The sequence below is a fragment of the Danio rerio genome, chromosome 16 (assembly GCF_052040795.2).
Source record: "Danio rerio strain M-AB ecotype USA chromosome 16, GRCz13ab, whole genome shotgun sequence".
Lineage (NCBI taxonomy): Eukaryota > Metazoa > Chordata > Actinopteri > Cypriniformes > Danionidae > Danio > Danio rerio.
The window spans coordinates 8,959,924-8,985,403 of NC_141036.1; the positions used below are offsets into that span (position 1 = coordinate 8,959,924).

At 35.6% G+C, this 25,480-nt stretch overlaps 1 protein-coding gene across 8 annotated transcripts in view; it reads right to left on the reverse strand.

The window, feature by feature from the left end:
- The window catches only part of cobl (cordon-bleu WH2 repeat protein), a 134,896-nt gene that overhangs the window by 102,727 nt on the left and 6,689 nt on the right, over window positions 1-25,480 (reverse strand).

The window sequence follows — 25,480 nt, forward strand, 5'->3', positions numbered from 1 at the left end:
AGTGACTTATAACAGCGCAAACGTTTCTGTAACCGTAGTAGTGCTCTGCGTCATTTGTTTACCCTTTAAGGTTACGTGCTGACTGACTGTCTGGCTGACTGACAGGTGCGTGATGTGTGAGGCCAGCAAACACGACGTATAGCCGTTTTAGTTTACTTCAAGACGCATTAATATCGCTCTGTAGGATTATTAGGGAGACATTCATAAATATTCCTAGCAAATCTAATAAATAATGGAAACATACTCGTTACATATATCTACTAAATCGCACTTCAGCAGTATTTATTTGAGAGCGCACAAGATCTGAACATAAGATCTTGAAGCGGCTTATATTTGAAGGGGCTTGCAAAAAGGTTTGTGCACGAGCAGAGGAAATCGGCGCGCAAGCAGAGATTCGCATGCTGTAGGCTATTACATAAATGCGATCTCGACTTCTAATACTGCGCTCACAACATTTGTCATTGAAATAACGCCACAGGTAGATCTGTGTAAAAAAAAAAAGGCCTGCAGCCACAGCTGGAAAAAATCCAACCCAAGCTCATTCTGGAAACGTAGCCCCGCGGACGTTTCTGGAGGCCGCGATTTACGTGGCCGGAGGTACGTAAGGTTGCGTTTAGTTTTTTTCGAGCGAATGCTGCGGGGCGGCAGACGGCTCGCCTCCGAGAGGAGGGCTTTCCCGATGCAACCAGTTTTACTATAGCAAATCAATGGAATAAAATATTTTAGAAATACCAAAATTGCAGCTGAAACAGATAATAATAAATAAAATAAATAAATAAATAAAATATGTGTATTATTTGATTAATTGTTTTAAAAAATAACTGTTTGGGGAATAAATTATTGAATTTTTCTAAGATTGCAGTTTCTTTAAATAAAAAAAAATTTAATTAAAAACTGGAGTTTGAAGTACAGTATATATAAAACCCTAATAAAAAAAGTATATATAGAATAAGAAAGTTAAAAATGTAATTGTTAAATTCTGAGATAAGGGTTATTTAGCTCACATGAAAGCATGAAATTTGTACCTAATAAAGTGGCCGGTGAGTGTATAAATGTTTAAAGGTTTTTTTTTTAAATTGTGAAAAGAGTCTTGTGAAAAGAGTCCATAACTGTGTTGTTGTTTTTTTATTTTTTATTTTTATTGATGTCTGCTGGTGCGATTAAAAAAAAAAGGTAACACTTTATTTTAAGTACCAACTTTCATTATTAATTAATGACTTTAATAACAGACTGAATCTGCAGACATTTTTGCTTCTGGGCAGAATTTTGTAAACTATCTGGATTTATGTGGAATGATTTTGGGATTATTGTAACTAAAAACTTAATATATGAAATAAAAAGTAATACCTTATTAAACTTTTTTTATATTTACAATGCAAAGATCCACTTATTTCGCAAACAAATATAATATATCTATTAAAAGAAAGAAAATATTACTTAACAAACTATATTGCAAATAAATCATGTGAACATTTTCATATTAGTCAATATTATTACTGAAATTAATTAAAAACTGAATAAATATACACAAAAGTTTACACAATAAATAAATAAATAAATAAATAAATAAATAAATAATATCTGGTTATTATATATTTCATTACTATCATTAAAAATAACTGTTTGGAGAGTGAATTACAGAGATTTTACTAAGACTGTATTGTGTTTTACATTTGAAAAACAAGGTTTAAAATACCGGAATTTAAAGCAAATAAAAACCTAATAAAAATGAATGTATAGATTAGAAAAGTCTGTAGTCAAACAAAATGTAACTGTTAAATTCTGAAATAAAGTACATTTTGCTCACATGAAAGTTTACAGACCTCTTCCAAATGTTCTTGCATGTGCAAATCTGGACATTTCATATTAAACATATAAACCCACATTAATCTAATAAAAAAAATTATTTAAAAAAAAAATAGAAAAGTGAGTGTGTAACACTTTATTTTAAGATACAATTCTCACTATTAATAAACCATTAACTAGTTGTACCTCAATAAACTCCCAATTTGCTGCTTATTAATACTTATAAATGTAGTAGCTAGGTACTGGGCAGGATTAGAGATTTAGAATAAGATAATGCAGAAAATATATTTTATAAATACCAATAAACAGCCAATTTCTTAATAATAGTCACATAATAAGCCAGACTAGTAATTATACAAAAGTGTAACCAAAAAAACGTTACTTAAAAACAAATCTAGAGTCTTTATATGAATTTAAAAAAATTGATTAGAGATGTCTGACAGACTTTCAGTGGATGAACTGCGTTGTTAAACAAATGAATGCATGAATGTAAGTGGGACATGGGATCTGACCTAAGCGCATGCTCTAGTGAACTGAACAGCACCGCAAACAATAGCACCTTTATTAGGCCACATTAATCCTGCTTTTGTTTGGCCCTTTTCTGTTTTATCCCAAATGCAAACAGTAGGATTCAACCTGAAGGATCCAGAGTGTTTGCTGTTCTCTTTGAGCACAGGCCTTTGTGACTGAGGATCTATTTAAGTCATTATTTCCAGAGATCAGTAGCCAAACATGTTGACCATTGCCTTTTAAAAAGACAACAAAGGCATTAACGTTCATTTGGCTTAAGTGATGCTTTATGTGAACCAAAATTGGCTGCTTAAAAAAAGTTTCTAAAATATTCCAACTAAGAGCACAATGGCTCCTTTTCACATTTCTGGGTTTCTCAATAGCGGAAGTTGGTTAAACCTAGAGCAGGGGTGGGCAAACTCGGTCCTGGAGGGCCAGTGTCCTGCACAGTTTAGCTCCAACTCTAATCAAACACACCTGCTTGTAGATTTCTAGTGATCTTGAAGACACTGATCAGCTTGTTCAGGTGTGTTCGATTAGTGTTGGAGCTAAACTGTGCAGGACACCGGCCCTCCAGGATCGAGTTTGCCCATCCCTGACCTAGAGCCTACCCAATTCACCTGTACCGCATGTCTTTGGAAACCAGAGCACCCAGAGAAAACCCACAAGAACACAGGGAGAACATGCAAACTCAGAAACACCAACTGACCCAGCCAAGGCTTGAACAAGCGACCTTCTTGCTGTGAGGCAACAGCACTACCTACTGTGCCACTGCGTCACCCAAATGAAGGAATTCGATAAGCTTACTTCTGAGTTCAGACGAGATCAGGCATACCCAGGGTGGTATGGCCGGAAGCATGATTCTTATTCAATAACCCTAATTAGGACTGGGCGATTGGGCCTAAAATCAAAATTAGTTAAATCTAACATTTTAACTTGACTACAATTAATAAACAATTCTTTTATTTACTGAAAGGTTTTGTACATATGCTTAAATATTACAGGTGAGAGATTAATGATTGAAGGGTGCATTACTTGATTTTAAAATAATTGATGGAATCACACACAACCTACTATACGTTATGATCAGATAGTATGTAAACACGCGGATCGCAATGGACTAAAAATCCGCCATTATATGGATTACAAGTTCCAGGCATGCACCACACACACATCGGATCACAATTGATTACACGTACACAGCTTTGAGCTGCTCAAAGACTGATTAGATTTAAATACAGTCTTGCTATCCTGTGAACATTACGACGCGTTTTCTCTTGCCTTGTTTTTGCTCTGGATTGCCTGTATCTGTTTGCCCCTGTGTTGACTGTTACTTGCCTGACCATTCTGTTGAATAAATCCTGCATTTAGATCGGGACTCCGTTGTCCAGCATTCCATACACATGACACTATCTATGATCATTTATTGAACATCAACATTAAAAGTAGAAGGTATAGGGTACCATACATATAGTATAGTGGAGTATGCGACAGCGCTGGACCAAGTGCATGTGCTCGACCCAAAAGTATGAACCAGCCAGAGCAAGGTCACATGACTTGACACACAGTAGGAAAAGTGATAAAAAAAACTGACCTGGAAAATTTTGATTGATTATATGTTCTGAAAGTCGAAATTTTGATTACTTTTCGACTAATCACCCAGCCCTAATCCCTAATCCCAATATCTAAACCCAACTACTACCTTGATAACTATTATTAATAAGCAGCAAATTAGGAGTTTACAGAGCTCAAAGTCTTAGTCAATGGTTGATTAATAGTGAGAATTGTCCCTTAAAATAAAGTGTGAGTAAAAACATCTTTGTAAATGACTCAAAAGGTTTGTCAGATTTAAATCTTTTGCATGCACTATCCACATCTTTATATTTCACCACCTGCCATTTCCTTCAGTGGTGTTTAATGCAAAACACAACCCGCTGCCTAAATAAGTTAAGTTCCTTATATAAACCCACTGAGGACTGTTTTGCCTTCTTGAAATACATTTCAAATAGTATCTGTCAGTATATTTTATATGAGTCTTGTAAATAATTGAAAAGTTTTGTCAGGTTAAAATCTCTCATGCATTGTCCATATTTTTATATTTCACCACCTGCCCCTTAAGTTTTGGTGTGCGTTGCTCCATTGAGAAAACAAGTTCCCTCGCCCTCAGCAGATCAGCAGGGCGTAACAACAGGCACATGCCTCTGGGGAGTCATGGTGCTCGCATAGCAACCTATTTTTACACCCAAGAAGAGTCAGAGAGAGACAGTCTATACCCAAGCAGCTGTAAATTTATGATTGAAGCCTCACGCAAGAGTGAATGGCCCAGACGATTGGTGAATCTGCAGGGACACTCAACTATTAGCAGCGTTTGTTTGCCGTTGCTAAGCATGAAGCTTGCTGGCACTGCATCTGCCCTTGATCTCTGGTTACAGGGCCATTTCACTGGCAGAAAGCCCCACCCTTTTACTGCTGAGGGTAAAACTCCCCTGTCTTTTGCAGAACTATAAACAGCTCAAAGAAATGCTACCGCACTGACGGCACTAACACTTTTCAAAGCTGGCCTGTTGTGCCTTTGCTCCACTATGGAAACAGTAAAGAACACCATTTTATGACGATTCATTATATTATTCCTCTATGAAATCTTACTGTGAACAATTTATCCATTCAATATTTTTATTTGTAACATTTTTTGTTTACCTCATAATGTCCGAAATATCTGATCTTATGACGAAATTACACTTCCTTCTGTTGTTGAATGCAGCACTCCTTGAATCAGTAGTCCACAATCAAGACCCCTTTTAAATTCACATTCAAAGTGTATTCACACCTGTCTTATTTGGATCAGTTTAGGGCTGCACGATTAATCGTATTTTTATCATGATAACAATATTTGTCACCCACGATCAGTAAATAAATATCGTCATGATTTTACTGTATAAACACCAAGCCACTTTTAATGGGCGGAGTTTACGGATTGTACCTTGTCACTAGAATGACATGACAAGGAATTTTTGAGAAACGTGATGCTGATCAGCTAGGAGTCTTGTGCTTACTTTGTTCCCGTTCAGTCCAAACTTCTCAAGGTAACACAGCAAATGTGATTAACCACCTCAAAAGCACAAGAACTGGCTGTCATCAGCTGTTTAATAAGCTCAGGAGAATTCTGCCTTGCATTTTTTTATTAGGCCAGGGGTGTCAAACTCAATTCCTGAAGGGCCGCAGCCCTGCACAGTTTAGTTCCAACCCTGCTCCAACACACTTACCTGTAGGTTTCGACGGACTCAATTAGTTTGATCAGGTGTGTTTAATTAGGGTTGGAAATAAACTGTGCAGAGCTGTGGCCCTTTTGAAACTGAGTTTGACACCTGTGCATTAGGCCAACTGACTTTACTAAACGAGAAAACAATTGCATTTAGAATGAACTAGCCTAAATATTCACAGAGATTCAGCTGTCTTTTTCCTACACATTTGCCAGTCATGTTGATAGAAGACACAGAAACTGAAAGCAACCCCTGTCTGTTTTAACTCATTTTAATCCAGTTGACAGGTTTGTGTATTTAGCCAAAAATCTTTATTATTATTTTACATTGATTTAGATTCTTATTGTTTCCTAGTTTAGATTCTAATGTAAAAATAAGTAATTTTGACCTTATTCTCACAATATTCACCTTATTCAAGTTCATTTTTATTGATCTGATATAGGGCTGCACAATTTTGGCAAAAATGTAAATCACTATTTTTTATTTATTTATTTATTTTTTTGCTTAAAATCAAGATCATGATTTTCTCACGATTCTGTAAATGTAAAATAATGGTTAATTATATATATATATATATATATATATATATATATATATATATATATATATATATACATATATATATATACATATATATATATATATATATATATATATATATATATATATATATATATATATATATATATATATATATATATATATATATGTGTGTGTGTGTGTGTGTGTGTGTGTGTGTGTTAGTTGTGCCCAGGATGCACAATGAACCTAACACTGTGCATTATTTTAATTTGATGTTTGTGAAGTAGGTTATGTGAACCAACTGCAGATGCTTGGTCAGCTGAAGAAGTAATTTCGATGTGCTTCTAAAAGAACCTTGGTATGGTTCAATTAAGGCGTGAATATGATTCAAGCTCAATCCAACACATTTATAAAAATTCAATTCAAGTTTATTTGTATAGCACTCTTAACAATATGTTTTACCGAAAAGATAAGCTTTAATCTAAGAAAAAGCTTCGCTATACAAGCAAACATATAAAAAAAATAACTATTCATAACAAGAGTGTATCCTACAGGTGGTTTGTCAAGCTAACTCACCTGCATGCTGCCTAACTCACGCATCCATCCTAAAGTTATTTGCTGCATCGTGTATATGCTTCACTAAAAAGAAAAATCTTTAATCTAGTTTTGAACTGAGAGAGTGTATTTTAGCTTTGAACATTATCAGGAAGACTATTTCAGAAATTAGGAGCCAGATATGAAAACACTCGACCTCCTTTAGTGGACTTTGTTATTCTTGGTACTGCCAGAAGCCCTGAGCTTTGAGATCTTAAAAAGTGAGTAAGATTGCAGGGAGACAGAAGGTTGGTTAGATAAACAGGAGCAAGATTATTTAAAGTCTTATAAGAAGCTATATTTTATAATCAACATGGAACTTGTCGGCCAGTGTAAAGAAGATAAAATTGAGGTTATATGACTGTATTTTCTTGACCTGGTAAGAACTTTCTGTGCTTTTTGAGTTATCAGGATCCCAAAGTTTGAGTTGTGCACCCATGGTGTCTGGCTTTGATAACATGGCGTCTGCCATACTCTCCAATGAACCACAACTTTGATAAAACATTTATGGATGAATAAAAGAAAAGGTGTTGCAGTGTTTTGCTGATTTGCATTTGTCTGAGGTAACTACTCTACTGTTATAACAGAAATGTGTATAATACAGGTCACACGGGGGCTAAGTCATTAGCATGATTGCCTAACAGCAAGAAGATCACTGGTTCGAGTCCTGAGGTCTTTCTGTGTGCAATTTGCATGTTCCCCAGTGTTTGTGTGGGTTTCCTCTGGGTGCACCAGTTAGGCATATGCAGTATAGATGAATTGAGTCAGGGTATATGCAGGAATTCTAAAGGTAATTTCAATACCTTTTTAAGACTTCTTAAAGACTTTCTCAGAATATGTTAAGACCTCATCGCTACTTCAAGTTCTAATCGGTATCAAACCTTTAACTAAACAAACAGTTGTTAATAAAGTTAAGTAGTTAAAGAAATTAAGCACATCTATGCAACAGAACTCGGAAGAAACAAAGCTTGAAATAATAAATTACGTGGTTGTTTTCGGTGACACTGTTTAAACACGTCTTTGTTCAACCAGGAGTACGCAAACTTACATTTTCCCATTTTGCCGTCTGTTTTGCTCTATGGCTTCATTACATGTGGAGAGCATCACAACACCTTCCCGCGTCACCCGGATGGAGGACACTCCTGGACTCGTGGATCGAGCACGCAGTTTATAATACTAGTAGGAAAATAAATATATTTATGCTTTTTTTTGGAGGCGAGGCAGTGGCGCAGTAGGTAGTGCTGTCGCCTCACAGCAAGAAGGTCGCTGGTTCGAACCTCGGCTCAGTTGGCGTTTCTGTGTGGAGTTTGCATGTTCTCCCTGCCTTCGCGTGGGTTACCTTGGATGTGGCTGGGTTGAAGGCCATGCACTGTGTAAAATATCTGCCAGGGAAATTGGCAGTTCATTCCACTCTGGCGACCCCGGATTGGGCAGGGACTCAGCAGAAGGACTAAGCTGCATGATTCTACATTTGTTTTGCCGTCTACAATGGCTGGCACGCATGCTTTTGTTATGGTTCACTTGCAAAAAGGGCAGTGTAAAAGCAAAGTGCGGCTAATAAAAAAATCAATAAAAATGGTTCTGACCAAAGTAAGAAAACTAACAATGTTTCCTGGTATGAATACATCCTCAGATTAGCATTCACATCTATCAAATAATAACCTGTAGTTATGCATTAGTTTTATATAATTATTAATGAGAAGGTGTGTCCTTATTCTATAAGAATATGACTTAGTTATTCATGATAGTATACACTGATTTCGAAACTGTCAGTTCAATCTCTGAGTCAGACTCAGACTCAGACTCAGACTCAGCTTTATTATCCCGTTAGGGAAACTAAAATTGCAACAAGGTACCATACACAGGCGAAGTTCCATGTACACATTAAAAAATACTACTATACAACATCCATACATCAATATATAGAAACATCCCCCTCCCCCTGGACTCATTTAATGACCTAATGGTCATCATTATAAAAGAATTTCTGGTTCTATTTGTCCTGCAAACAGGAACCCTAAAACGACGTCCTGATGGCAACAGCTGAAATACAGAGTACAATGGGTGATCCGGGGTGCATAGGATACCCTGAGCTCTTCTTAGTACATGATTTTGGTAGACTACCATTAGACCAGTCTGATTAAAACCAATGATCTTGCCTGCCACCTTCACCAGGCTGCTCAACCTGTTCTTGCTTGACACACTCAGATTTCCGTACCAAGCTACAATGCAAAAAGATAAAACAGATTCGATAAATTGTTTATAAAACAGCGTCATCATAGAGGTACAAACCTGAAATGATCTAAGTTTCCTCAGAAAAAACAGTCTTTGTTGGACTTTTTTATATACAGCCTGGTTGAAATGTCAACATATTATCAATAACAACCCCGAAATATTTGTGTGTCAACAATTTCAATGTCCAAGCCTTTAATATTAGTTAAGCAGTAAGGAACAAGAATAGGTACACAAAGGTACACAAATGAAAAGTGAGTGATGGTTTTTGCTTTTCATATTGAATTGCAGTGGTCACAGTGTAAAGTACAGTGAGTAACAAAACCATGTTGAATGGTGAATTGTACTACATGGATATGAGCTTTTACTGTAAGCAACATCTAAAATCTAAATCTGAAGGTGTATTGTATCTTTTAGAAAGTCACTTACAGTAATTTGAAGCCTTCAAATGTCAAAGACAGAGGCATACCTAATGTATTTGGATTATGTGATGAATTAAAGTTTTATTGCAATTTTATTGTTTAAATTAACAACTTTTTCCACTTTAACAAAATGGTCAAAAGTAATGTAATGCAATACTCAAGCAGATCAGTTTATTTGTGAAGTTAAAGTTAGAGCAATGTTATCTTACAGTTACTGTATGCATTAGCTTAGGATGATCGTTGCACATTGCAGTGAGCCAGATCAATATCATATCATGGTCTCCAAAAAGTTGCTGCCAGTCTAATACATGTGCTTTTGCGCCTCTGCATGTGACATCACTTACAGTACAACCACCACCTGCACTTTCCACTACAGGATGTCACTTGCTATTGACACAAATCACTCACTTTGTTAACGGGGTAACGCTTCAGTAAAGCCCTGGAAGTTGTATGTAGGTGAGGGAAAAAAGAACCACAAGTCTGTGGCTACGCAGAACACGTGGTCTGTCATTACAGGGTCTTTCCCCACAGAAAACCACCAGATTAAGGCACTTACAGTAATGTGGCCTGAAGCAATAAGATATTAATGCTTAATAACATCAATAGATTAAATTCAGTATAAACAGTATTCTTGATGAATAGTGAATGCTGAAAATATGTTAAATTCCTTGGTAGATTTTCCTCACACACACAAAAGTATTCAGTTAATGTGCCTCCATGCATCAATACAGGTCATATTAAAATATGAATATGGTGAAAAAATATGCTAAATGTGTTAAATATAGTACATTTATATAGATATAATATAGAACATAAATATAACCCATTCTAAATATGTGCGAAATATGCTAAATTATATGCTTTTGTTTGAAAGAATGGGTGCATTTTAATACCATTACAGGATTTACAGATAGTTGGAGTGGTAGTTGGAGTGTTTTAATTACACACACTCGCCTTCTTCACCATAATATTCTACTGCGACATAGAGCATATGAGATAAATAATGTCTCTACGTAATAACTGCTTATGATCTATCACTGAACCGATACCGAATCGTCTGTGTCTACATCACAGTGCATTGAAGAAACCAGAGAGTCCGTAAGAGCCTCAAACATTATTAGGAAAGACTATTCCAGAGTTTAGGAGCCAGATATGAAAAAGCTCGACCTCCTTTAGTGGACTTTGAAATTCTTGGTACTACCAGAAGCCTTGAATTCTGAGTTTATTAAGAGTGAGTTGGATTGCAGAGACATAAGGTTGGTTGGATAAACAAAAGCTAGATGCTCAAAATACGGTAAATCACTAGTTAAGAGTTTCCTCACACACACAGAAGATGTTAATTTGGCTCCAGGCATCTATACAGGTCATATTAAAAGATGACTATAGTGAAAAAAAATTGCTAAATGCGTTAAATATAGCACATTTATAGATATAATATAACACATGCTAAATATGTGCTAAATATGCTAAATTCTATGCTTGTGTCTAAAAGAACAGGTGCATTTTGATACCATTATAGGATTTACAGATAGTTGGAGTGGTATTACAGTGGGGCTACAGGCTAATGGTTAATGTTTGGTTAACAAGCACCATTTGTCATTGGAACAATATTCAAAATAAACAACCTTTTATTTTTGGGGTAAAGTATTTGCTGTGTGCTATTCTATTCTATTCTAGGAGTAGAAGATGTTTGCAGCATGAACCAGTGAAGAATAATGACGTGTGCTGATCTAAAATGATGTAAAAGTCAAAGGAATTCCTACGTAACCATTCATATTGTGGTCGGATTGCAAAACAACCGATCTAATCTAATTTTATATCACATATGAAAGTGGCACAAATTGAATTGAAAAGATCAGATTCCATGCGGTTTGGGCTGTTTACACGGTCATGACAAAAACAGATCTGAGTCACATGTGGACAAAAAAAAATTAGATTTGGGCCACATTTGACTGAAGTGTGAATGTAGACATTTAGGTATGGGACGATAACCGGTTTCAAGGTATTTTGCAGTTTGAAAAAGTCAAGGATTTAAAGCTGTATATATTATACCATTCCTGCTATATATGCACTTTTTTTTTTTACAACTATTTTATTTAGTTTTTTAGGGCAAAGGCAACATTATATAAGAAGATAGAAATAGCAGAAAATGACCCTCCACATCAAAGTGGTCAGCCAATCTTTTTGCAATTAATAACTTTTAGATTTAGTGGCTAATTTATATCTCATTTGTACAATTTAGTGTGATTTGCTCATCTGCCAATGATGGTTGGATTAGGGGTTGGGGTCAGGTGCTACGTCTCCTTTTTAAAACCATACATTTTTATACGACTGACCTTGTATGAAAACAAACGATTTAACCACTAACTGACAAAACGTAAAATAGTTACGTTTCCTCGTGAGATCATGTTAGTTCAGCTCACAATTCAGCAAACATCTAAATCACTAACCCACAAACATCTAGCATCCCACCAGACACACACCGTCATAAGATGTTAATGTTAGCTTAGATTTAGGTTCGTCAGTGTCTAAGGACAATGATATGTTGAAGACCAATAACGACATTAAATGACATTGATATTTAGTTGATTTTAGGTTGTCTTAGAAAGTGACCAAATTCCAATATTGAGTGAACATATTAAACTAGCGTCATATTGACGTTAGGGTTGTAACAATATACCGGTATGACGGTTTACCACGATTTGAACGTGCACGATTATCATACCATGAACAATTGCATATCAACGGTTTTAACCCTTAAAGACCGAGACAGCCGCCCGCGGCTAAAAATAAGTATTGCTCTTAAATGTTTAATAACTTTTGATCCGCTGATCCGATTCATACAATTCAAAGATTGGCATAAAGAAGAGAATCTCAGCTTTCCAGTGCCGTATAACATACATACATATGTATAACACATAACATTCGCGGACTTTCAGAGGCTCCGGAATCAGTGCGGTTACGTCATCAACATTTGACAACGCTGATTTGACAAAGAAACGCTCGTCACTGTGTCTCCGGACAAATCAGACATGATACATTGATGCATTGTCCCTCCTCCATGCCCAGATTGGTTCAAACTCACTATATCACAACCAATAAGCATAGGTTTCGCTTTTGTTTGTGGACCAAGCTTTTTGAACAACACGGAATGAGAGATAGGCATACATTTATGCGCGGCTAAATAAAACGCAAAAAAAAAAAGGTTTTTCATGAAATAATTCTCATACTAAGTACTTTTGCATGCACAGCAGCACAGAAACATGACAAAACAGTGACACAGCAAAGACGAACTGCTGCTCTTGCTGTTTTCAAAAGACGCAAATGAAGGTGCAGCTGTTTGTCTGTGCATGTAACCATATCCAAATCCATATCCACAGACAACCATATCCATGCTGGCACATAAAACCTAAGGATGTTCCATATTGAATCTAGTTTCGTTATGTAACTATTTATAGTATAGTAAATATTTATATCTATTTTTTACTGAGGATTTGCACCATGTTTATTTGGACTTTATTTGGACTTTGACACATTATTTATTATTTTCTTATTTTTATTTGTTCATTGTAAGTGGTGTTGTTTATAGTAACTAAAAATATATTATTTGGAAAAAGTCAAATTTGCTTCACTGTTCTATTATTTTGTAACATTTGTAACATACCGTATACCGCGAAACCGTCAAACCGTGGTATTGTTTTAGACGATTATCATACCGTGAAAAATTCATACCGTTACAACCCTAATTGACGTCCAACACTGACATTTATTTGTCAGGTATGGCAACCAAAATCCAACATCTGATAGATGTCATACTGGTAATGTCTACACAGCGTCAAGCTGTGTAGTAACAGAAAGTTACAGACGTTGATATTTTGTTGGTTTTAGGTTGTTTGGTAAAGTAACCAAAATGCAGAGTCTGTCCAACATTAAATATTGACGTCAGTCTGACGTTCAACCTAATTTTCATTTCTAAACAAAATGCAATGTCCCACAACGTTGGGGAACAACGTCAATCTGACATCACAATGACGTCCTGTGCCTGCTGGGATGCTTTGGACCCGAACAGTGCAGTAGCTTACTTTATATCCAAAGAAAAAGAGGATATTCAAAGATGCCGTTGTAATGTGAAGTGGACACTGACAAGGGAGTTGAGGATCCAAACGCAGGGTTCATTATACAGAGATGGCTAGGCAAGCAACGGTCATTACAGGGGCAAACAGATGTATGTAGGCAAATCCAGAGTCTTAGTGAAATACACAGGCGATAGTCAGTACAGGCAGGCAGCAGGCAACGTAAAGAAACAAGATGAGGGTCAAAAACACTGCAAGACTAGGTAAGGCAAGGCAAGGAAAACGCATCGTAATGTCACAAAACTGTAAAACAAGACTCAGCAATGAGTCTCAAATTGAGCCATATATATATATAGTGTAATGTAGTGTAATCAGTCCATGAGCAGCATCAGCTGTGTGAGTCTTATCAATTGGGACTTGGAGCAGGTGTGTGTGTGTTGCATGACTGAATCTTGTAGTCCATATACTGGCAGATTTGTAATTCTATACGATCTGTGTGTTTACCAGTGATCTGCCAGGATTAGATTGCTGGCAATTGTGACAGATTTAAAGAAATCTGTGTTTTTGAAAAAAAATAAGACAGCAGAAGTCAATGATTTATTTGAATCATTTAGCCTGGCATGTTTAAAGTTCCAAAATATTTTAATTGTTTCTTAAAATAAAATATATTGTGTTCAGTGAGAAAAAAGAAACATTTATTTAAGAGCCGAGAGTAATCACAATACTGTGGTACCATAAAAACGTGATATTTTTCTCCAAAGTTATCTAAGTGTCAGAATCTTATCCTGGCCCATGTCTAGTCTCATTGCAATTGAAATAAATGCCACAACATTTGCCGTAAAAGTAAATGATTTACAAAAATTATATGATATAAAAACTGCCAGGCTATTTCACAATACAACATAACAGGACACGCCTCAGTCCTCACTCCCTCAGACTACTCCACAATGCCATTCCTTCTCTATCCAAACACCCACAGATGGAAAGAGAGAGCAGGCGATCTTTAAGTTCCATGGCTGCTGGAACAAACACAGTCAGTTCTCCAGGGAGACGGAAAACTCAGACCCTCTGGTACAAACACACACTGGGATTCTGGGGCCAATTACTTACTCTCCACAGAGAATAAGAAAAGGTGATGGAAAGAAAGAAGGTGAGAGAACAGATGAAGAAAGGTGCTATTCAGTCTAAAAAAGAGAAAATAAGAACAAGCCAGCAGGATTTGTAATGGAGCTGAAAATGTATAATGTTATGTCTACAGAATCTCAAGACAACCTGACCCAGTTGAAAAAGCAGTGAGGTTTTATAAAGCAAATAAAGAGGGAAGAAGATCCCATATTCCAGCCGTTAATGGCTAAAATTCAATGCATAGAATACCAACCCAGATTCATTATAGATACGCACTAGGGCTGCACGATACTGGACAAAAACTGATATTGCGATATTTTTTTGTCTGCGATATATATTCCGATATAAATATATTTTCACATGATCTTGTATAACTCTATTTGGAATTAATTAATAGTTTTACATTCATTGGGATTATTTTGTAGAGAAGTCTCTGCATAAAGTACAGTACAACAAATAAAATTGTACAAAAGTACAATTGAACAAATACATTCATTTTACGGCTTTCTGTAGAATCTAACAGTAATAAGGTACAGAAATGTAATAATAATAGACAAAAATAGCACTGTATAGTGTTGAGTCTTTATTGTATAAAAAATTACATACAATTAATTTTGGTTTATAAACCTGTATAATCTCTTGGTTTAAGTTTTCTTAAATCATACACAGTCACAGGTCTTAGAAACACATCCAAATGAAAATCGTTCATTCTATTTCAGGGTTAAACTTTGTGATGACTCCACAAATCACATGTGATAATACGTACCACTATAAACATTTCTAGAGATCGCGAATTACATCCCAGGAGTAATGTTTTTTTTGCAGTTTTTGTTTTCGCAAATTCACCAGAGGCCGCTGTATATGTTTTTTTCAGATCTAAATTTTCTGTCGCGAGTGTAATTCACGCCTGCTGATATCCCCACCCACCCCTTAAACCCAACCAATAGTGTTTTCAAAAGCAACCAAGAAGAGGAAAAGCCTTCCCCTGATTTTACATTTTCAGATCTTCCCACATTCTCACCCTGTTTTTCTTATTTATTTAATTTTTGCATTTTGTTTTTGTTTTACCTGCTTTCTGGAACCATTCTTCACCGTAACCCAACCCTCAGCGCTGTAAACTCCTCTCTGCGTCTTAAGTCCACCACCTTACATGGCAAGCTACTGAGCAAACTGGTAACAGCGGAAAAGCCATCCATGTGGAGGTGAGTGGTCATCTTTTAACGCAAAAAAGAAACAAAAAACTAAGCAGCATCATACCGCCTCATAGCATTCGTTTTAAAGACAAAATGCAGCCATACGTAGCTCTGGCTGCATAATTCGCAATCTCCAGAAATGTGTACAGGGGTAAAGTTCCACAATAAGCCTGTGTTGCAGAATAGAGTAGTTTTAAAAGCTGCCTAAAAAGCCTTCTCAAAGGCATAGTTCACCAAAAAAAATGTAATTCTGCCATCATCTGCTAAAACCTTACAATTTGAAATCAAGACAATGAAGCACTTAAAGTGACACATGTGATCTACAAAAGTACATATACTGTATATAGTTAATGAAAAAAAATTTATCTTTGCAGTTCAGAATAAATTCTTCCTTTATGAAACATTAAGTCTTTTTTAGACATGAGGTTGTATTTTGTCACACCTCTCCTTGTTGAATTTTTTTCTTCATCTTTTCATTATACATACTGATAAGCCTCTGTCACACTGCTGAAAATGTTAAATTAAACTGTTGCATTGGTTAGCTGTTCTCCAATACTCAGCTGTCCAGTGTGACTTACAACTGAGGAGTTATTCAGTGATTCAACAAGAAGAGACAATAATACATACGAGACAGGCTATTTATTAAAAATAACTTGTTTGTACTATTTTTGTCTATTGCCGAAAATATACTTCTGCAACATCACATGTTTCTGCAACACTTGCTGTGTTATGAAGGCAAGTGTTGTCAAAATGCGCAGGTGCTGATTTATAGAATAACCATGTTAATAAAGGCTTTTTAATTTTTTCACTTACATTTCAAGTGCCTTGGACTATGATTTTGTTGTTTATCTTTATGAATTCCTTACTCAAAGAGTACAGACACATTAACTACACCTGAAGCACTTTTTGTATAATTGAAAACCAGTTTAACCATATGTTGCAGAGTTTTTGCCCCTTACTTTTTGTGCACCTTGGACTTTCATTTTTAGTTTGCAACCAAATACATCAATAATTTTCCATTTGGTTATGGCCCAGAATTTTCATTTTGGTGAATCCATAGTTATAAGACTTTTTTAGTCCTTTTTTAAGGGAAGTCACACTGAGTTTACTCATCATCATACATCCTGGGAATGTGCTCTATATATCTATGCACCTATAGGAAGGTAAGTTTAGCTAGTTAGTCATGCTATACAGATCTTAGAGATGCACCAATATGTTTTTTTTTTTTTACGATATTGATTACCGATAACTCTTTAGATTTGGAGGCCGATAGAGATAGAGAAGAGAACGATAAACACATTTTGTTACATTATTTCTGCATTATTTTAAAAACAAAAAGCAAGTAAACAGCTGTTTAATAATATAAAAATATATTAGCCAATATTGATCAAAAAATATATTGTGGTAACAGGTTTTATCTGATGTAATAGAAAATATTGAAAGATTGTAAGCAAAAACACATTTAGGTCGCACATTCAAGCACATTTCAATTTTTCTTTCAGCAATAAAATTTGACAAGAATGACATCAGTCTCAGGATTATTAAGGAAATCACTTTTTATGCTTTAAATCCAGTAAAAAATCTGCTAATTTCACCCAGTCAATGCACTTGTGCAGGTTAAACCTGAATGTAATGTAATGTGTATTTATATAGCGTATTTATTGTGTATGGCTATACACCTACAGCGCTTCACAATCATGAGGTGGAGTCTCTCCACACCACCACCAATGTGCAGCATCCACTTGGATTATGCGGCAACCACCACAGGACAACGGCACCAGTGCGCTCACCACACACCAGGGATTGATGGAGTGAAGAGACAGTGATAGACCCAATTCAGGGGATGGGGATGATTGGGAAGCTTTGATCGTAAGGGCCAATAGGGGGACTTTAGACACCGGGATCACACCCCTGCTCTTTTAACAAGAAGTGCCATGGGATTTTTAATGACCACAGAGAGTCAGGACCTCGGTTTAACGTCTCATCTGAAAGACGGCGCCCACTGACAGTGTAGTGTCCCCTTTACTTTTACTGGGGCGTTAGGACTCACGCAGACCACAGGTTGAGCGCCCCCTGCTGGCCTCACTAACACCACTTCCAACCACAACCTAGTTTTCCCAAGTGGTCTCCCATCCAGATACTGACCAGGCTCAGCCCTGCTTCGCCTCAGTAAGGAACCGGTCTTGGGCTGCAGAGTGATATGGCTGTGGCTAATAATCATTTAAACCAAAATACATCCATTAAGTGAGAAAATAAATTAAGTATTATATAGAACTTTCAAAATGCACAATAGTCATGCATTTACATTTTAAATATAAAAGGATCCTGGGGGATATACAAATAATACAATAAGGTCGGCTGGACATATAGCTTAATAAAATGAATTGTTCGACTCTCAAGCAGTGTTTTCTACCTCTGTCTTAAACCTGCTCCTAATCTATTGCCTGCATGGATTTAGCCAGAGCTTCACTCACTGCAGTGCGTCACAGGATGATCCGTCCACATATGCTCTAATTAGGGTTGGAGATTTAGAGTATTGTGTAGTTGTCTAACAATATCAAGAGAATCATTAAGATTACAATGTTCTGTATGACTATGTAATGTTCAGAAGATCACAAAAAATTAGTAGACATGTCTAATTTGCTTTTTATTTACAAGAACACAGCGTTAAAAATGAACAAAAAGGTAACTTATGGAAACGAGTTCTTACAAACATAAAATCAATATTAAATAATTAAATAACCTTAAAAATACTCTATTATTTTTACAGTATTTAAATGAAGTATATTAATAAACAAGTTATTATGAAGTTATTCTTGATAATTTTTTTAAGTAAAACAAATACAATATTGTTATCCATTATCTTTGAACAAAAATACAAAATATGAAAAAGTTAAATCAAAAAACTTACAACTTAAGAGAGGTTTTCAGGTATAATAATAATAATAATAATAATAATAATAATAATAATAGAGGAATTAACAAAATCTAATTAAGTGAGTTAATGACCCTATATAATGTCTATAAACTTGTATCATGTTTAACATCAGACATCAGAAACACACATATCAATATATATGTTTACATGAATATGGTTATTATGAAATATTATTATGTGTGCAGTTTCTGACTGTTCAAGTGCACCATGCTGATAAAAATAACTAAATTCAAATTGCATGGTGACCTTGAAAATGTTTTTTTCTGTGTGCATGCTTCAAGTGTGTGTCAGTCAGAAAGAGCAATGATATTTTCTGTGATCAATCGATCTAACGTGCTTTCTAACAACAAGCACTTACTGCACTTTATTTACTCATTCATGTCACTGTGGAAAAAAGGGAACTGAAACAGAAATTTGTCTGTGTAGTTTCGCTGAAACTCCTTAAGAAGTCTACTTAACCCTTGTATGGTGTTCGGGTCTGTGAGACACGTTTTCAGTTTTTTTTTTTAAAAAGAAAAATTAAACAATGAACTATTTTTTCAACCTGGAATTCATTGGCTTTGGCTTATTTTCTGTGAAGAACATAAATCCGAACCAGGGGCGGACTGGCCATCTGGCAATTCTGGCAAATGCCAGAAGGGCCGGACCATTTTTTTTAAATGTGGGCTGGTATGCTAATTAAATGTTTTTTTTTATATATATGTATTGTTTTTACATGCAGGCAGCTTTTATCTCATGCAAGATGTGAATATGACAATGATGATGATGATGATAGTAATAATAATAATAAATGTTAAGCATTGGCCAAATCGGTAATGTCTGGCTGGTTTCGAGAGGGGCCGACCCAATCAGAGCTTATGCGGAAGTAATCGAAATCTAGCAAGAATGCCAAACAAACAGTAAGTGCAACACAAACTAATTGTCAGAGATGGACCGTAAAAAAGGAAAGGCGGTGTGCCAGGGCTGATTGTTAGTCCCAGTCCGCCCCTGATCCGAACAAATTTTCAACTACAGCATAATCTACCTCCCCCCACAAATTTAAATTAAGGTGTTCGGGTCCACTAGACCCAGGTCTAATAAAAGTCTTGAAAGTGTACAGGTCCAGTGTTCCTACACTCTGTCTTCCTCCTTTCTGGTGCTGCTGTTTTCTTCCCCTTCCCCTCCCGCTCCCGCACAAAGTTGCAACATTGTTGTAAATTCAATTATCAACACTGTCTGCTCTTACATTCCCGCACATTTTACCCTCTCTCTTGCGGGAACCAAGCTTTATTTTGTCATACCCTGTCCCATCTGCGAATTAGGGGCATAGTACTATAAATAAGACTTTGCCAGTGTGGTTCCTTATCACAACTGATTAAGATGGCCAAAAGATTATCTGCTGCGAGGCCCTTGCAATTGATCGTGGAAGAGAGAGGGGCTTCTGTTGATGATGTCTATGACCATGGTGGGAACAATACGAAAAAACAAATCTGTGGGATTTATTTTTTTCATAACATTAATAATAATAATAATTATAATAATAATAAAAAAACAAGAAGCACATTAATTTATCAATATGATCTAACAAAGGTAAAGGGGAAACATTAACCATGTTTGCTGTGCATATGGCTTCCAATTTGGATTAAGTAAACATTTGTTGAGTAATTTAACATAAAATTGTTTGATAGTTGGAAAGCCAAAACTCCACCAGACCCATGAGCTCTGGCTGAGTAACCAAAATATGAACACCACACAAGGGTTAAAAAAAAATGGAAACAAGAGTTATGTGCAATAACAATGTAATGACACAAGGAGAAAATACTGAACTACTGAAATGTATTTTATTCTTTATAAAAAATGCTTTTTTTGGTGATGGCCTTTTTAAAGACGCCTCTCATATGAAGAATGAAGTTACATGCATTGCTCAGGTGTGATTCTTTCACAGACTTCAACAGAGTGTAAAAATCTTGATGGTTCTGTGGGTCTCGTCTATCAAACCTGATCTTTATTTTGTATTTTCTATTGGATTCAAGTCAGGTGATTGGCTGGGCCATTCTACAGCTTAATATTCTTCATCTGAAAGTATTTGGGTTTCCTTGGCTGCGTTTCGGATCGTTGCCTTGCTCTTCATGTGCATAAAGATTCTCAACTTTGTCATGTCACTCGACTTTAAAGAGATATTTAACTGCTTATAAAACCTTAGGAATCACTAACATTCCAATTCTGCAGAAATCCCCCAAACCTATACATGCTGGCACAGATTGCATTTGGCACTCATGAGTTACACAAGAGTATATAAGTGACAGCTTTGGCTTCTGGAGTGTTCTTCTGCCTCTAAGAGATTACAATTGGCTAATTCGTTTAACTAGATATTCCTCTCCCTGACACCAGTTACAATATGCAACCAGAATAGATTAGACTAATGATATTATCCAGAATCCTATCTGAAAACTTAAATTGTCAGTGTTTTTTAAATGGTTTTAAACAGCAGTTTAAAACTTAAAGTACAGGATACTTGAAAAATATTTGAATAGATTTGAATAAATTTAAACTAAGACAAAACAAAGCACAGTTTGATTATTGCTATGGTGAGTTTCAAGTTTGTAATGTAGGATACAAATTAATGTTAACATGATGACCAAGACTATTAAACATCTTATATGAACAGCATGTTGAAATTAGTCTAGCACTTAAGCATGAACGCAAAAGCCTCACTACACAAATAGCTTTAAATTGATGTATTTCTTTAGAAAACATATTGGATCGTCAGAGTGCCAACAGCGGTAATTGGTGTAGCAGACACTGAAGTATACTACAGTATTGATTACAGTCAATCAGTTCACTACTATAGTATGGATCAAAATAAATATATTATATACTTTAAGCAGGGCTTAATTTGTGCCGGAACAAGCCAGATCCGGATCTGGCACCTCTGAAATCTGATCCGGCAGCTCATTTTACCGATCCCCTCCTCATCTGCCCTCCTCTCCTGTCCGCTGTTCACTTTCACTTTCTTCTGCGACTCCTCAACCCACTTCACTTTCGTCCACGACACCCCCGCCCCGCTATTCACTTTCATCTGCGACACCTCTCCATCCTCTAGTGACATGCCGGATACGTTACCCCGATCTTTGCATCATTGCAATTCACAAATTAAGCACTGAATATAAGTATCTATAGTATTTTTTCAGGTATTAGTGTGTGTGTACGCTGCTAGCCGTTTTGTGAGGTAAAAATTTAAATGACATAAAAACTTTGTTGGTCATGTTCCTATCCGCTTATTAAGTGTGACGTCACGCGAAGCGGCTTCCAGGTCCAAGCGGTCTGTTCAACTGTATGGGGAGACTCATGAAATGGTGATAATAAACGTTTAAAAAGCTATTTAATACTTTCAAAAAACACGATCGTAATATATATATATACATATATATATATATATATATATATATATATATATATATATATATATATATATATATATATATATATATATATATATATATGTCCATGCCTAATAGTATCCAATGGCCAGAAAGTGATTAATTTTTTATAAATTGTTAAAATGTTGGTATTTGTTATGCAGCAAGCCCAGAGATTGTTGTGTACACTATGACTTTATATAATGTGAGAATTTATATAATATTTAATGTGTGATATGAATAAAAAGTGATCATAAACAAATAATTTCTCAACTCAAACGAGTGGCAGCTTGGACCAGGAAACAGTATTACATGTGTCACAAACACGTCACCACTTAACAAGCTGATAAAACTGCAGGATTACGTTTTATTTCGATTTTAGCAAGTACTAATGTGAATACAACAATAGTTGGCTTATTTTGACAGTATAATTAATATTTAGCTAAAAAAATAGCTAGTTTTATTTATTTATTTATTTATTTCAGTGGACCCAAAGATTTTTTAGCATTTAAAAAATTGTTGAGCCCAGATACTGTTTTCTTTAAGGGTTCGGTTTAGAGCTGGAGTGCCCAAATTAGGTCATGGAAGGCCGATATCCTGCAAGGTTTAGTTCCAACCCCAATTAAAAACACCAGAACTATCTAATCAAACTCTTCTTAGGTACACAAGAAACTTCCAGTTAACTGTTGAAGAAAGTTGGAGTTAACCTATGCTGAACACTGGCCCTCCAGGACCGAGTTTGGGCACCCCTGGTTTAGGGGTAGGGTTATGGTGTGCCTGTGTGAACTTTCATTTTAATGTTGTTATGCAACAACTGTAATTTTAACAGTGCCCTTCAAGGCTGCAAAATTAAACTCCCAAAATAGACATGGCATAAGAGGCTATAATACAAGGACAATTAGTTCAGCCCAAAGAAGACATTACCATACAGACTCTATTGACAGTACTACATCTCATATACAGTACCCATGAGTTAAACAGGTTAGTGAAGTTTACTGTGTAAAGATCACTTGCAATGTCCATCTAAAAATATCCTAGCCTTCCACTGTGACCTGACATTGCCTCCAACCTACTACAAAAGTGAAGGATTAAGGGGACATTCGAAAAACAGAGAAATATTCACATGAACTAAACAAGTTGGTCATGCTGGTTACATTTGGTGCTGCATTACCAGACCACAGATGTATTTGTTCCAAATTAAACTGGTATATTTGTTGAGCTAACATTAAGAGAGGCCACATGCTCCTGCCAGATATGCAAAGCTTGGCTCTCATCTTTCAAACCTATGAGACATTCTCATTTGTGAATTATTGGAAGCATTTTTACTTCTCCAAATGCAAAATATAGTCAAAGGAATTTGGAATTTTATTTCCAAAGCAACAATAAAGACATTAGCTATCATAAAATTAGATCTAAGAGTCATGGTTTATATGTAGGGTGTGACTACAAGTTCCAGTGAGGATTGTGGTGGGTGTGAACAGGGAGAAGGGTGTAGAGATGCAGTGGTTTGCAGCTGATGGGCAGGGTTATCTATTGTGGGCTCTATTTTAAGCACCGGTGACTGGGAGGTTAAAATATGATAGTATAAATATGAGCTATAGTACAGAGTTCAACAGATGAAGTTTATACCTCAACGGAAGTACGATGGACAACAGGTTTAATAATAAGCGTTCGGAGGGAATCTTTATATTGAATAACTAGACCTTTTTTTACTGGCATAAAGCCAGTGGTTTATTCTAGCCACAAACTGCCTACTTCAACTTGAAGCGACTGTCTGACCAATATGCAAAGCAACCAACCACAATTTGTTTTATCTTTATTTGTCATTTAAAATTGACTTCATCTGACATTACTGACTATGAAGTGTCAAAATTAATACTCAGTAGTGAAAAATGAGTATACAAACAGACTTCAGAGGGTTAGTCATTATCTGGCAGTTTGCCTAGGAATGGCAACATTAGATTTAAGTTATTTACTTAATAGATATTTAACTAAATGTCTAATATCAATGTCATGCTAATAAGATGTCACTAAAGTTAGAGGATTGAGCATCAGATTACTCTTGAATGAGCCTGTGACTCACATTGGTCATCCTATTTCCAGTAAAGAAAATCTAGACCAAGAGTAGAATGGCACTTTAGTATAAGATCACTTCAAATGTATTCAATCAAAAAAAAAAGTTTGTTTATTTTTTTTTACTTGAAATTATTTTAATAAGTGAATCAGGTTTCAACTTCATGTTTTAAGTTGTCAATCTTCAAATTATTTTTAAGTGTTTAATGTAAGTTTAAATGACTGTTAAAGTTCACTTGTTTTAATGTAAAAGGATTTTTTTTAAGATATAGGGCTACACAATATATCGTTTCAGCTTCGATATCATAATGTGTGTATTCGCAGTAGTCACATCGCAGCATCTGCAATGAAGAGTTTGGAGATTGGTTTGACAAAAAGTTTTATATTTAATCTTCAGGTAATCTTTCTTTACCTAAATCTCACTATAAAGTATGTGCAGTGAAACCTAACCTTAGTTTGACTACTTTCTCTTGTTAAATATTGCCTTCAATGCATTGGTGCAATCCTGTTTGACCTTCATGGTTAAACATACAAAAACTCCAAACACAGATAAGTGCCAGGACTGAAAGGACCTTAAAAGTCTCTCACTAAATGTGCAAGTAAATAAGATTAAAAACTTCACTTTGGCCTGGAGGACGATAACATCCCCTTCTCATATCATATGATGAAAAAAAAAAGGTTTATAACTAGTTTTGTTGCTCTGTGTGTACAAATGATTGCACTCTGATGTGTTGTGTATATTGGTGGAAAATAATTATTTGTACTGTGAGATCCTGCAGGAGTAAGAATTCCTCAGAGCAAGAAAACAATTAGCTCCTAATTAAAAATTAAACCCCACATGTAGACGGAAGCAATGGGAAAAATCCTTAAAGCTGTTAATGGCTGACCTTTGCTTATAAAGGAAACAGAAAAGCACTTAATGAATACTAGGTATCATTATCTTAAGGGAAATTCTGATCATAAAAGGTAATTGTTAGGTATCAACATTGTTTAAGGATTGTTTTTGATCATTGTTTTTCATTCTTTTTAGACTGGATATCCTAAACTGTAAATGAAACATAAAAACCTGTGTAAATTTTTGTAAAATATATATATAATAATAAACAAACAGACATGTAAAACAGACATATACATGTGGATAGCTCACCAATAAGCAAATAATTATGTCATCATTTACTAACCGTTTAACTGTTCAAATGAGTTTCTTTCTTCTGTCGAACACAAAAAATGTTTTAAAAAACGCTGGTTGCTGTGACATTGTAACACATTGTTCGAAGTCAATATTTTTAAAAAATATCTTGTGTTCACTGTCAAACAGAAGAAAAAAAACGTAT